The 14,238-nt window shown below is 50.4% G+C and overlaps 1 protein-coding gene across 1 annotated transcript in view; it reads left to right on the plus strand.

The window, feature by feature from the left end:
- The first annotated feature begins 13,707 nt into the window (after positions 1 to 13,707).
- The window catches only part of MLLT1 (MLLT1 super elongation complex subunit), a 32,667-nt gene continuing 32,136 nt past the window's right edge, over positions 13,708 to 14,238 (plus strand). The window contains exon 1 of the mRNA XM_086767329.1: positions 13,708 to 13,839. The gene's annotated coding sequence lies outside the window, so the exon portion shown is untranslated. The remainder of the gene's footprint in view (positions 13,840 to 14,238) is intronic.

The raw sequence follows: 14,238 nt of genomic DNA on the forward strand, positions 1-14,238 counted from the left end.
AGCTGGTCGCCCTTAGGCATTGCTCGGGCACGAGGTGCGTGACACACGTGTGCATCTGCATGGGGACCACCTCGGCTGTGCGCCTGTTCCTCAGACAAGGGCAATGTGGTTAGCAGATGGGGCAGGGAGCAGCTGAGGCCTCGTGATGCTGGGCATGAAGCAGGGTTGGAGCCCACGGGTGCCTTGGAAGACTCTGCCCAAACTGGCATCTAGGGAACCGAAGATCTCGTCCTCCAGCAGATTCCCACTGAGAAGGGGAGGGAGACGGTGCTGCTTCTGTGTCTTCTGCATCAGTCAAGCGGCAGCATCCCTTGCTGACAAGGGCACAGCGGAGAACACAGAAGTCAAACTGGTGACAGTTTGGTTTGTTGGGGCTGCTCTAATTATTATTATTGATTTTATTTATTGATGTATGTAGTCTTGCTCAGGAGAGCTGTGCATTAAAGCTATGGACACTGACTTGCACTGAGGCCCTTTCCGTCCCCTGTGTGCACCACATTCCCTGTTCCCTGCCAGTCACTCCCTCAGCCAGGGTGGCCAAAGCTCTCTCTGATCTTGGGAGAGTTGTTTATAAAGATAAATCATGCTGGGTGACAGCCCAAAAGAGGCTCTGCCGGCCCAGGTCCTGGGGTGCTCTACCCCAGGCTCTATCCCTTCTTCAGCCCCAAGTGGCCCTTGTTCCTCCCCAGCTCTGAGAGTCTCCAATGGCCATGTGTCACTTGGAGACTCCTCTGCTGGGGGAAAGCGAGCGAGGTAAGGAGCCAATACACTAGATAAACATGTTGGTACCTTTGCAAGATCAAAGAGAAGACGTAAAGCCTCAGAGAAAGACCGCTGCTGTGCCATGGGTACAAAGAGATGCTTTCCAGGTTCTCCCCACAGTGTAGCATCGAAGAAGTTGCTCTCACAGCCACGGGACACGCTCCTGCTCTGCCAGCCTTGCTGCGTTTCAGCGGGGAGCTGAATCCCGTGGTGGCTCCGGGTCCCCGCACAACCAGCAGGACTGTCTCTGGAGAGCACCAAGGGGCGGGCAGGGCGGCCGAGGCTGGCTCCCTGCAAGGCAGCCAGAACAAGGTCACGTCCCTCCAGGAGCCACGGGCTGGTGGTGCCCCTGTGAGTAAAGCAAAAGCAGGAGCACCGCGGGCTTGGCCTCCGAGGCAGAAGGTACCCTGGCCCTCCCGTGGACGCTGCTGCTTCGTGGGACCCTCTGCAATGGTCCCCAGAGCCACTAGATGGCAAATTTGGCTCACGAACCCCGAGCAATGGTTCTTCTTGGGAAAGGGATGCCGTGCGCGAGGGCTGAACCCCCAGGCCTGCTCCCCTGCCCTCTCCATCCCCGGCACCAGGGTCAGACACCTCTCCGCCAGCACGGCCACCGACGAGACACCTGCACAAGGGCCAGGACCAGGGGAGCCGCAGCCTCCCCGCGCTGGTGCCCAACTCCCCCTCCGTTTGCCTCTTTGTCTCTCCTGCATGCCTCTTCCCCCATCACCCCGTCTCCCTTTCGCTGACCCTCCCCATTTCGCTCCCTCTTGCCCTCCCCTCCGCCTCACCCCTTCCCCAGCCCATCGCATTCTTCTCCAGCCTATTAATAACTTCTGGGCAATTGCACCGGGTCCCCGCTGAGCTCGGCCCCTCCGCTGCCGCTGGCCCGCGCAGCCACTGAGCGCGCCGGCAGCAAGTTCAAAAGTGCAGCGGGGCTTTCACAGCCCCTCTCCCCGTCAGGGGGTGGAGGAGGCCACTGGGAAAGAAAGGCCGCGTTGCCAGGGAGCCTGGCACAGGAAAAGGGGGTCACCTTCACCTCCGACAGGACCACCGGAGATGGACAGGCGCCAGCAGCCCCATGGGCCGGAGATGCTGAGAGAGCCACGAAGGCATGGAGGCTGGGGCGCGGGCGAGAAGGGCTAATTGACCGCCTCCGGCTGCGGAGCTGGAGTGATGCTCCGCAGAGAAATCCAGCAGCAGAATGCCCTGTGCGGTATGGTAATAAGGGAGGTGTCCTGGGCGCCGCTGCCTCGAGAACAATGTTGCTGCAGTTGAGTGACTGTAACAGGCCCCGATGACAGCCGGGGCCGCGTTAAAAATGCCTATTCAAGCAGATCAAGACATTGAGAGGCCTCGTGGGGATGTGAAACCCTCGGGGATTTCTGGATGAAGCCAGAAGCTGAATCCCCAGCCCTGGGAACCTGAGGGGGGGAAAAAAGAAAAAAAAAGAAAGAGAGAAAAGAAAAGAAACCCACAAAGCAGCTTTAAAAGGATCGCAGTGCCTGAGGCAGGGCCTCCTGCTCCAAGCAGGGCTGCAGCCTGAGAGCGCGGAGCAGCCCTGACACCAGTGCGTGACTGTGGTCTGCGCGTCTCCGGGGCTGCACGGGGTTATCTGAGGCTGGGGTCACACCTCCAGAAGGTCCCCGAGCTGCTGGGGACGCTCTGTCCTCCCTGCCAGGGAGCCGCAGCTCCAGCTTGGGGGGCGCAGCCCGCGGCGCAGAGCTGACAGACATCCCACCAAAACACGCAGGGCTGTCAACGGGAAAAGTCAGGGCATTTCTGCAATGAGCTGAAAGGGGTCCTGCAGGGACGACCAGCACTGGGAGCGCTCAGAGGGCAAAAGGCAACAGACCCCCAGGGTTTGGGGAGCTCTGACAGCGCCTCCTGCACAGGGACCCTTCCCCGTGCGAGCGCCTTTCTGGGTGTGAGCTGTAGCCAGCTCGCTCAGCAGAGCAACTCAGGAAAACGGGCAGGGCAGGAAGAGCTGCAGACCCGCGCGCTCGGGGATCCGAGTTAGGACTGGTCAAAATTAAACCTTCCTTATTTTTGCCAGATGAGCCTTAACCCGGATCATTTCCCTGATTCGGTTCGCCATATGGCTGACTAAACCACAAGAAAAGAGGCAAAGAGGAGCAGGAATGAGGAAGAGGATAGATTTGCTCCTTTAAACTGCTGCCAGACTAAAGAGGTTGGGAAACAACGGCATCAGTTGAGTCTGTTTAGTGCAATTGCAACACAAATGAAATAACAACATTGATAACGCACCAGTCCTGCAGCATCAAGGATTAACACTTACCTGTTCTGCTGCACCAAATTGCCTCCTGCTGTTACAGATTTACATTGACTTGGCTCGCAGACTGGAAACTTTTCAAGGCAGAGTGATTTATCTGTAAAGGACATTGCACATTCATGGTTCTGCATAAATAATGCAGAAGTAATTAATAATAACCCAGTCCCTGCTCTTAACAACGCCAGGAGAAGAAATTGCTTCACTGGAGTATTTCTTACGCATTATGTAAAAGATTGTTATTTGTTAACTGTCTCAAAGAGAAAGGAAGATAATAGTTTTGAAACATGGAATGGGTGTCACTAGGTCCCAGGATTTTATTGCCAGCCTGGCAATCTTTACAATTGATTTAAAGAACCTTCTGCTGGAGTCATGTTAAAACAACATTGATCCAGCTTTGCTTTTTTTTTCAGTTTTAATCTCCTAGGTTTGCAGTCAAAAGTTTGAAACCATGAATGCAAAGGGGTAAGAAACCCAGGAAGGAAAGAGATAAGCTCCAGGAATTATTGCCCCTAAAAGTCTTGTCCCTTCAACAATAAGTGCTACTTTTGAGGTTTGACACAGGATTTCCAACTCAGGGGCTGGCAATTCTTTTACACCCACCTCACAACAGCTAGGAAAAATATTCTGGGTTTTTTTCACTGCACTTTTTTCACCTCCATCCTTGCTAGCCACTTTTCACATAATACAAAATTAGCTTAGAGACATAAACAAATGCCAGGATTTTCCAGATATTGATGGTGTTCTGGACCGATGAAAGGTATCAGGTCCTGACTAGCTGGAATTCATATTTTAGCGAGCAATCTGTCACCGTGTTCGCAGCAGTCAGAGTCTTGAGGTTCCCTGCCTACGTTTTTCTGTATTCGCTCACATGGTGGCTGCACTCATAATCAGGGCCGGTTTTGACCAGTGATCTTAGAGGAGATGTAGGTAAAAGTTGCTTCTCAGTAAGGAGAAGAACAGCTATCACATGGCCAAATAAACCAACCGACAAAAAAAAAAAAGAATTTTAATCAAAAGATCGAATGATCTCTTCAGCCATTTCTATAAAACCATATTATTTCGTTCCACTTAGTAAGACATTCTCATTGCTGTTTTCAGAAGAAAAACAAGCAATTCTCATTTGTCTGGCAAAGTGGTTCAAATAACTTCAATTCTTCAGTAATGGCTGCTATCAAAATACCTAAAATGGAAGGATCAATTTTTCTGTGCCTTCCCCTTACAGCTCGGAACATGGTTTCAATTAGAGCTGTTCTCCACTTTTTATTTATTCACTTTCTATGCACATTCAGTCACTTGGGTCCCGATTCACGAGCTCGCTCAAGCACATGGTTTTTTATAAACGCGTTGAAATGTAAAACTGAGTCGTGTTGTTCTCCTGAAATGGCGCACTTAGTTTCAGTGTCTCAAATATTTAACGAAAGGCAAAGATTTCTCTCAAATGCCGAAGTATTCACCAAAAGCAACATTCAGTTGTGGGCTGGGTTATAAAATTCACAATCTGCAATCGATGCTGCACTGATTTAGATAGGCTTTCCATAAGAGACCAGCTGTCTCAGTTCACTAAAATGCTTAAGCATATGTTTAATTTTAAGAATATGAATAATTCCATTTATATCAATGGCACTTGCTTACACTTAAGAATATATTTCACTGGGCTGCAGCCAGAAATAGTGCCATGTAATACCAATAAAGTGCAAACTGCAATATTTCTCTATGTGCTTTCCGGGACCAATTAAAAAAACAATCAATGATGAACTGTAACGTGAAAATGTAAAAATTAATATATGTGAGATTTTGCTGTTTACTATCCTGATATTGCCAAGTATTAACATCCACCAGAGCACTGCCAAGTGAAATCAAAACCAAATCTGTGAAATGGAGGAAAAACGGCAACAAATTGAAATTGTTATTCATCATGAATCATCCTATCAGACTTAAAGATTTACTCATGTACATTGAATAACGCTTACCATCCTTATAAAAAGACATACATGCAGTTAAAGACAGGGTCTGACCCCATTTGTACCATCTCCAACGTGTCCTAACTCTGCTCAGCCCAGAGAGCCAGCCCAGTCCGAAGCGGACGCTCAAAAGGGAGAAGAGGATCTGCTCCGTAACAGCAGAAACGTGCCTTGGACAAGGATGATTTTTAATGATCATAGAGCAAACGGTCACTAAAAACATTACTTTGCTCTCCTGCTTACTGTGCCTTACCTTCCACAAAACTCCATGATTTGCCCTGTTATGAGGAACTGACACAAATTTCCAGGCATCAAATGCTCCAGCAATTTGTATTTGTTCTCATAACTTTACTAACCACCAGTCCAACAGCACTGACGTTGCCAGCGACCTCCGCGGACCCGGGACGTACCCCTTGTTCCCTACGACTGTCTCATCACACAAACAGCTATACATCCATATGCAAATGATTGCTGGTTTCAAGCTGTTCATGAACGACCTTACACACTGCCCATACGGTACAGTAATATGTTTTCCACACATGTCAGATGTTTCATGACACGTTTCACGCATATATTTAAAATAGATTTCATAGCATATAAAAATGCACAGGCAATGGAGGGAAATGGCCTGCATCTGCAATGTTTACATAATGCATCCCAAAAATTGCATGAAACGTGTCCAAATTGATTGTATTCCTCATCTATCTAAAATATTGATGGCATATAAAATGTATTTGTAATGGATTAACTCATGAGCATGTATTACATGCCTTATTTTGATGCCTGAAAGAATTTTGTTAACAGCTCTGCCTCCACACTTGTAGCTACCAAGACAATTCTCAATTCTCCGTGTGTTGCTCAAAATGGGATTTGTTGCTCGTGTATGTTGCTTTATTTTCCAACCTGACTCCCTTGAAACCGCCCTGGCCGGGCAACAAAATCAAGCTCCAAGGCATTTGAGACGTGCTCACTGCTGAGAAGTGACTGTGCTGCAGTCAGGTGCACTGTTGTCTCACAGGCAGCGATATCAGCAATAAGGATTAAGCTGCAGTGGAACAAATTTCAGCACGGTAGGGCCGGCCAAATTACCTGAGTCACAGGCAAGTTTGCATAGCCTATACTGGAGCATGGGGGATTATCTGAGCTCTTATCGTACCCGAGCTAGATTAGAGGTGGTTTGCATACACTGCCTGTATGTGGCAACCCCACCTCCAGTTGCTGTGTGGACAGGTGAAAGCCCATGTCACACCATTCCAGCAAAACAGCTCAGTTTTGCTGGGTTCTGTCATGAGAGCAGCTGACCCAGAATCCATAAAAACTAGAAATTCATACTAATTTGAATGTTGCAGGCTCTGAAATGCTGCTCCGCCAGCTCTGGGTGTCTCACAATCTGCTCTTGAGAATAGAGAGGATCAAACTGCCTGGCTGGGCAGCTGCTGATGTTGGAAACAGCCAGTTGCTCTGAAAACCACCAAGTTGACTTACCGGGGTTAGAAACAGCAGAAACACCAGTCCCAAGAGGAAAAGGCACCACAGAATATTGGTGAACCAGAGCTCAGCATGCTCAGAAACATGGCAAGCATGAGTGTGCAGCCACTGAACTGCCGCATGAGAGCCCTAGGAAACTCCACGACTGTATTTGTCTGGGATAGTAACTCCTACTCCCTTTTTGGACTCTTTCCAATTCAGAAAACAATTCAGAACAGGCTTTTTGGGGCTGGTCAGACTCCCCTACTGATCTCCTCCTGTCATGTCCTGTTTTTCAAGCTATTTTTTTCCCCATCTGGTATTTTTCAGTGGCCTAAAGGTTATCCTGTCCAGGGTGCCAGCCAGCAGTCAGAAGGTAGGCTCTCTGAGCGCGCAGACGAGCACCTTTCAGTGACTTTGGCATCAACCAGAAGAAGCCCCATGCAAAGCAAACAAATTTCGGCAGTGAATCTCATTTCCTCCTGTTGTACAGTGACTGTGTTTGCTCCAACGGGCACATAAGGTGCCTGGGCCCGTCTTCTCCAGCCTGCACTTCTGCCAGCAGCTCGTATTCAGGGTTGGACAAATCCAGCCTGTGAAATGCTCTTCGTGGCAGGTCCAGCCGGCCGGCGGGTTTGGCACGACACAGACCGTTACATCACTTGGCCAAACCTGACCTCTGTCTGTAACGGACAAGAGAAAGGTACCATCATCCGACAGCTCCTCAATAGCCAGGCGAAGCGAATTGATAGGTGTCAATTCAGCCTGCACTGGACCAGTAGCTACATTATAATGCCAACCTCACCTTTGGTGTTAATGAGGCCCCCTCATTAACAGCCTTGAGCAGAGGGGTCAGAGACTGAATAGAGACAGACTCCTTTCTCCCCCAGAAGGCTGGTCCTTCTCATTCAGAATTGAAGCACGTTGGCGGGGCAGTTTGAGGACGCTTGCGCTGCCCATGTTGCATCTGCAAGGGACATGACGTATTTGTGACTATTCATCTGGCTCTTTTCACCGGCACTAAATACACAGAAAGAATAAAATAAATTCTCATTGTGTTCCTGCTTACTAAGAAAATTTTCCCTCTTCCCTCTAGTTTGGAGGGTTATTGTACATTAAAAGCCTTTTGCATTTTTCAGTAGCTATAGTATGCTATAATTTAGATTTTCCTCAGGCACAAAAGAACTTAGTTAAGCTAAACTGTATTACAGTGTGGGTTTTGGGGTTTGAGTTTGTTTTTTTTTTCCCTGCTAAGTCCTTCATTAATATGGGAACTAAAGGATTTCCAAGCTGTCTGTAATTTTTCCCAGATGCAGCTAGTAGTTGCTAGGAGTATCTTTTTGGCAATCAGAGTTTTTGGCTATTAACAATCTGGACCTTTGCTGTAGTACCCTGGTGTTAAATATGTGCTGTGAATACTGTAGTGTGGAGTGTGAATTGGAGAAGGAGGGGAAAGCAGAGAACAGGCAAAGCAAAATCATTTTTAGAAGAATAAATATTGCTGGGATTAACAGCTGACTTGAACAAACAGGCTTCCCTGCAGTAATCTCAATGCTGATTAGCAAACCAGCAGCCCTGTTACACCAGAACAAGCATCTCTACAGAACTAACTAACCCCTTCTCGCGCACAGCTTCTCTCTCTGTCTCTATCTGTTCTGTTTTCCCCCCGGCAGCCAACACGAACAAGCCCTGCCGTGAGCCTGTGCCATCAGCTACAGGCAACAAAGGCCACAGACAGCCATACACAAACCAAAGCGACACCCAGCTCCCCTCAGTGCCACCTGTGAGACCGAATCCTCTCTTGACTTCAGGTTCAGGGTGTTTTCTGAGGCTGTAAGGATGGAACATTCTTGGCAAAGCCATGGTAAGTACCAAGAGAAAGACACCTGTCCCTTATTCCCTAAAATATCACCAATTCTTTGTTTCGACTGCAGGTACGTTCATCTTGGAAATGCCAGAGGATTTTTCTTATTGGATGTGCTTCATGAAAGTAGACGAAGATCACTATGACCACTTTGCAGCCGGTAAGAGAAGGCGGTGAAGTGACTCATGCATGTCCAAGAGAGAACTTAGGGGTCTTTCCACTCAAGCATGTTGCACATGGACATAAAGAGGAGGCGTATATTTTCTCAGAGAAACCCTGCTCAAATGCAAGATTTGCATCTTAATTTTTAAGTCAGGCCACAAAGATGATGGGAGGGCTGGAGCAGCTCTGCTGTGAGGCCAGGCTGAGAGAGCTGGGGCTGTTCAGCCTGGAGAAGAGGAGGCTCCGGGGAGAGCTGAGAGCGGCTCCCAGTGCCCAAAGGGGGCTGCAGGAAAGGTGGGGAGAGACTCTTCAGCAGGGCCTGGTGTGACAGGACGAGGGGTGATGGTTTCAAAATAGAGGGAGGTAGATTTAGATCAGATATTAGGGAAAAATTTCTACACTGAGGGTTGTAGAATACTGTCCCAGGTTTCCCAGAGAGGTGGTGGATGCCCCATCCCTGGAAACATTCAAGGCCAGGTTGGCCGGGGCTCTGAGCAACCTGATCTGGTTGGAGATGTCCCTGCTCCTGGCAGGGGGGTTGGACTGGGTGGGCTTTGAAGGTTCCTTCCAACCCTAACCATTCCATGATTCTAAGTCCATAGGACAATTAAAAGATCATCATTTTTCTAAACTGCTTGACTCTCTGAGTGCCAGAGACAGCCTTGCTGGTTGGCTGGCTGGTGTCCAAGCCCCTCAAAGAACAGACTGACCGCAGAATTTGTGGTCTTCAGTTCAGAGTGGAAAAAGGGAAGATGCAACTAAATTAGTAATGAGAAAATAATAATGAATGACAACAAACAGATCCAGGTCTAGGAAGGGCAAGCCGCAAACATACAGATGCACGGATATGGATTGACGATGGGGCCTTACAGTGGATGTCGAGCCAACCGTCACACTGAGAGACGCTAAGCCTACAGGACAGTACTTCTGCTACAAAATGAGAGATGTTGCTTAGAGGTTGGCAAGTAAGCGATTTGGGCATCTTGGTTGCATGGCAATTGGGATTGTCTGAGGGACCTGCCAGGGTGCGGGGTGCTGTGTGTTTGTCCGGGAGGTCAATGTTGTGTTCCCACAGAGAGGGGGAGCCGAGGAGGAAGAACGAGAGGTGCCTCCAGGAGCAGTCCTGACAGCTGTTGCCTGCTGCGCAGAGCCTCAGAAAAGCTGAGGTGGGCTCTGTCATAGTTCAGTGCCTGCCGGCCAGTCCTCTCCCAGGAGGTGACTGTGGACGTCTGAGCGCGGGCTGCGCTGCCCCAACTTGTAGTAGATGTGACTTTCCCCACCAAAGCACTAGGACTCATCTCTTCCCAAACACCCCAGTTGTCGCCTCCTTCACTCATGCTCCCCAAGACCAGCCAAGTTTGGACTGTACAGCAGCCATGGTGTGTGGAAATGCCCCAGAAATCTTTCCCATCCCTGGGTTTACCTGGCCAAGGCAGGTAAAGTCTTTTTTCCACTTTATTTTCCACCATCCCCAACTCTTGGGGGACAGAACTAGTCATTGGCGTAGTCCCCTACTGTGGGCCAAACCGGATTAAACACACACCTTGCAGTCCAAGACAAGGATCTTTGAAGCAAGGCTCTGGAAAGAAAAATAAAAAGCCTAAACAGAAATTAGGGAGAGCTGTCATGTTTCATTTGCATATTTGAATATGCAAATAATATCTGTTTCTTATCCATTGGCACTGGCCCTACTGTAGATGGCAGCAACACAGCAGATCTCTGCCAGCATACAGTGCCACAAAGAAAGACGCTAATTGGATTTGCAGACGCTTATTGCAAAACCCAGAAGTTGCTGGAATAGGTATAAAGAAACAGGAGCTCAGCCCACGGCTGCCTTGGGTGCGAAGGCGCTCAGCTGACAGCTCGTTAGCTTGAGATGTCCCTGCAAAATTAAAAGTTTGGAGGAGCCTGGACGGCTGCTGGCTCCACCTTCCCCAGCGCTACTCGGCACCTGAAACTGCCAACGCGCTCCCATAGAGCCTGGCGAATATTCCACTCTCGACTGGGTTTGGGTTGGGTTTTTTTGGAGCTTGAAAAGAAAACTGAGGGTAAACTTGATCAGTCCTTGGGCTGGAAACCGTTCAGAACTGGGAACTGCTAGTGGAGCAAATGTTGGTTATAGGAATTTCTCTACTTGAGTATTTTCGCAGTTGATGCAAGGAGTTACCCCAGCACATTTTAAATTAACCCAGTCATTCTACTTGTCCCAGCACAGAGCCCTGGGGAGCTGGCTTTGAGCAGGCATCACTATAATTATTTGCTTACTCTGAATGGGGCACCCCAAATTCTTCAGTTAACGGCCACGTATTGGACTGCAAGCCTGAGGTGCTGTGGAAGCCGATGTGCCTGACTCGGGGTTTCCCGTCCCTGACTTTGAAATGCCTTAAATTCACGTTTGGATCCCACCTTAGACCGCAGAGCAGCTGAAATCTGGAGGAGCGACTCGTGTCCAAACCAGCAGAAGTAAACAGAGGTGTGCTGAAGTGGAAGGGTGGCCTGGGTCCCACACTAGGAGAGCACGAAAACAACCGTTAACATTGGTCCGGGCAAAAATAAAGGCACAGAAAAATTGTCACTGATGAGAATCAAAATTAAAAGCAAACTCTAATGATGTTTCAGGGGAAGTAACACATTTTTCAGGAAAGGCAAAAGTTCAGCATCCTGTGTGTCTGAGCAACATCTCTTGCACAAGGAGGGAATTCAACAGAGCAGGAGTGGAATCAAATTGGGAGAGACGGGGACATTTCCAGAAAAGATTCAGGCCTGGGAGCACGTAACCACCAAGGACCGTGATGAGGCTGGGAGTGAATAGCCAGGATTGGGAGTCAGAAAATAGAAGATTTAGACCTGCATGGGAATAATGTCCACAATTAAAGATCTCAATGAGAACTCCTGGAGAAAGAGGCCCTGTCTCAAGGGAGAAGAAAAGGGACTGTCCCAGGAGATGTCTCTTGGGACTGCATTAGACAGAAACATGGAAAATTAAAACTGGAGCACTTAAAAGAATCCAAATCAGGCTCTTTGTTGTTGTTGTTGCTGTTAACTGAAGCGATTAAGCATTTTGCTTTACTAATACCGTCTATCAGGTTGATGAGGTAAACTGGCTCTTTAGAATGATTTGGGAACCGATTAATCCTTGCCTGTGGCTATCGGTTAGCAACACACACAACGTTATTGGCTAACACGCATTTTTCTGTTGCCTTACAGAGATCAACAAACTATTTCAAACAAGAAAGTTGCACGACGGAAAGATTCCGCTCGCATCGAGAAGAAAATTCACTCAGAAACAGTCACAAATCGCACTTGTAACGACAGTCCCGCGCTGATTTAAGGCTCTCACAAAACTGAGCGCAACAACTTGTCATTTAGCGCCGTAAGAAAAGGTAAACAAAACCCACTTTTCAGATGCAAATGCCACGCTGGGAGTCAGCGGCGGGGCCGGGAACACCGCGTCGGCTGGGCGGGCGGCGTTTAACCACGGCTCCGCCGCAGGCCGCGGCTCCTTTCCCAGCCGGGACAGTGACCCCCGCGCCCGTCACCCAGCTGAGCCCGCGGCGGATAGCCACCGCCGCTCCGAAGGAATCCCCGGCTCCATCTGCATTGCAAATCCCCCCTCCGCTACGGACCAGCAAACGGGATGTTGTTGTTCCCCGCCGCCAACACCCCGCGCCCCCGCCGCCTCCATCGCGGCGCGGCGGGGGCTGCGGGGCGGGAAGAGGGGAAAGGCGGGAAGGTGAGAGGAACTGCGGGGGAAGGAGAGGGACAAAGAGGAGAAATGAGGGAGAGCGAGGGGGAAGTGAGAGAAAGTGAGGGGGAAATGGGGGAGATCGAGGGGAAATGAGGGAGACTGAGGGGGGAATTGGAGAAAGTGAGGGGGAAAATGGGGGAGATCGAGGGGGAAAATGGGGGGGACTGAGGGGAAATGAGGGAGACTGAGGGGAAAATGGGGGAGACTGAGGGGAAATGAGGGAGACTGAGGGGGAAAATGGGGGAGACTGAGGGGAAATGAGGGAGACTGAGGGGAAAATGGGGGAGACTGAGGGGGAAAATGAGGGAGACTGAGGGGGAAAATGGGGGAGACTGAGGGGGAAAATGGGGGAGACTGAGGGGAAATGAGGGAGACTGAGGGGGAAAATGAGGGAGACTGAGGGGGAAAATGGGGGAGACTGAGGGGAAATTAGAGAAAGTGAGCGGGAAAATGGGGGAGACTGAGGAGGAAACTGGGGGAGATCGAGGGGAAATGAGGGAGACGGGGAAAATGAGGGAGATCGAGGGGGAAAATAATGGAGATAATGAGGGAGGTCGAGAGGAAATGGGGGAGACGGAGAGGGGAAATGGGGGAGACGGAGAGGGGAATGAGAGAAAGCAAGGGGGAAAATGAGGGAGACCGAGGGAGAAATTAGAGAAAGCGAGGGGGAAAATGAGGGAGATAATGAGGGAGATGGAGGGGGGAAAATGAGGGAGATCAAGGGAAAATGAAGGAGTCTGGGAGGAAAATGGGAGAGAAATGCGAGGGACTGAGGGAAAAATGAGACAAACTGAAAAAAAAAAGAGGGAAAGGGGGGAAATGAGACCGAGGGGGGAATGAGGGAGCTGGAGGGGAAATGAGGGAGACTGAGGGGGGGAATAATGGAGTTAATGAGGAGGACCGAGGGGGAAATGAGGGAGACCGAGGGGGAAAATGAGGGAAAAATGAGACAGACTGAAAGAAAAAGAGGGAGACAGGGGAAATTAGGAAGATGGAGGGAAATGTGAAACTGAGGAAGATGAGGGAGACTGAGGGAAAAATGAGGGAGAGCAAGGGAAAAATGAGATAAACACAGAAAAATGAGAGAAACAGAGGGAAAAAATGAGGGAAACCAAGGGGGAAATAAGAGAAACTGAAAGAAAATGAAGGAGACTGAGGGGAAAATGAGGGAGACGGGGCAGTTGAGAGGAAACGAGGGAGAGCAAGGGGGAAAATGAAGGAGGCTGAGGGAGAACAAGAATGAAGGAGAGTGATGGGAAACAAGGGAGAACAAGAGAAAATGAGGGAAACTGACGATAAATGAGGGATAAAGAGGGAAAAGAGGGGCACATTGAGGGAAAATGAAGGACATTGAAGGGAAAAATGAGACCAAAGGCAAATGAGGGGGAAGAGATGGAGGGAAAATGAGAAGGAAGGAGAGAGGCTGAGGGAGAACAAGGAGAACGGAGGGCGAGCAGTGCCGCCAGCTTCCTCCCCAGCCAAGCTCAGCCCTGCCCGGCCATTCTGGACTGCCGTGTCCGCTGTACTGGGAGCTGTGGTTTCGCTTGTTCTCAGCTCATTTGTGTAGGAAATTAATAAACGGGTGAGATTCGCTGCCGCCAGCGGCGGGGAAGCGTGGGCCGAGGGAGGGAGGGAGGGAGGGAGGGAAAAGGGGCGGGTTGGCGCGGCCGGGCCGTACGACAAGGCCCAAGCGCTGCGGCCCGGTTGGCGGCCGTGGGGCCGGGAACAGGCCCGGCAGCGGGGAGCGGGCCCGGCCACGCCGCAGCGCCGCGCCCGCCGCGGGGGAAACGGCAGGGAGGGGGCGGGGGAGGCGGCGAGGCCCCGCTCCCTCCCACCAGCCGCCCCGCCTGCCCACTCCCCGCTTGACCCAGCGCGGGCCCCTCCCCTGCCCCCACCCCCTCGGTAGCCCGCCCGCCGCCGATTGGCTGTAGCGGCTGCTCATCAGGCGGAGGCGGGGGAGGCCGGCGGCGCCCGGGCGGAA

The sequence above is a fragment of the Chlamydotis macqueenii genome, chromosome 26, assembly GCF_036417535.1.
Source record: "Chlamydotis macqueenii isolate bChlMac1 chromosome 26, bChlMac1.mat, whole genome shotgun sequence".
NCBI classification, from domain to species: Eukaryota; Metazoa; Chordata; class Aves; order Otidiformes; family Otididae; genus Chlamydotis; species Chlamydotis macqueenii.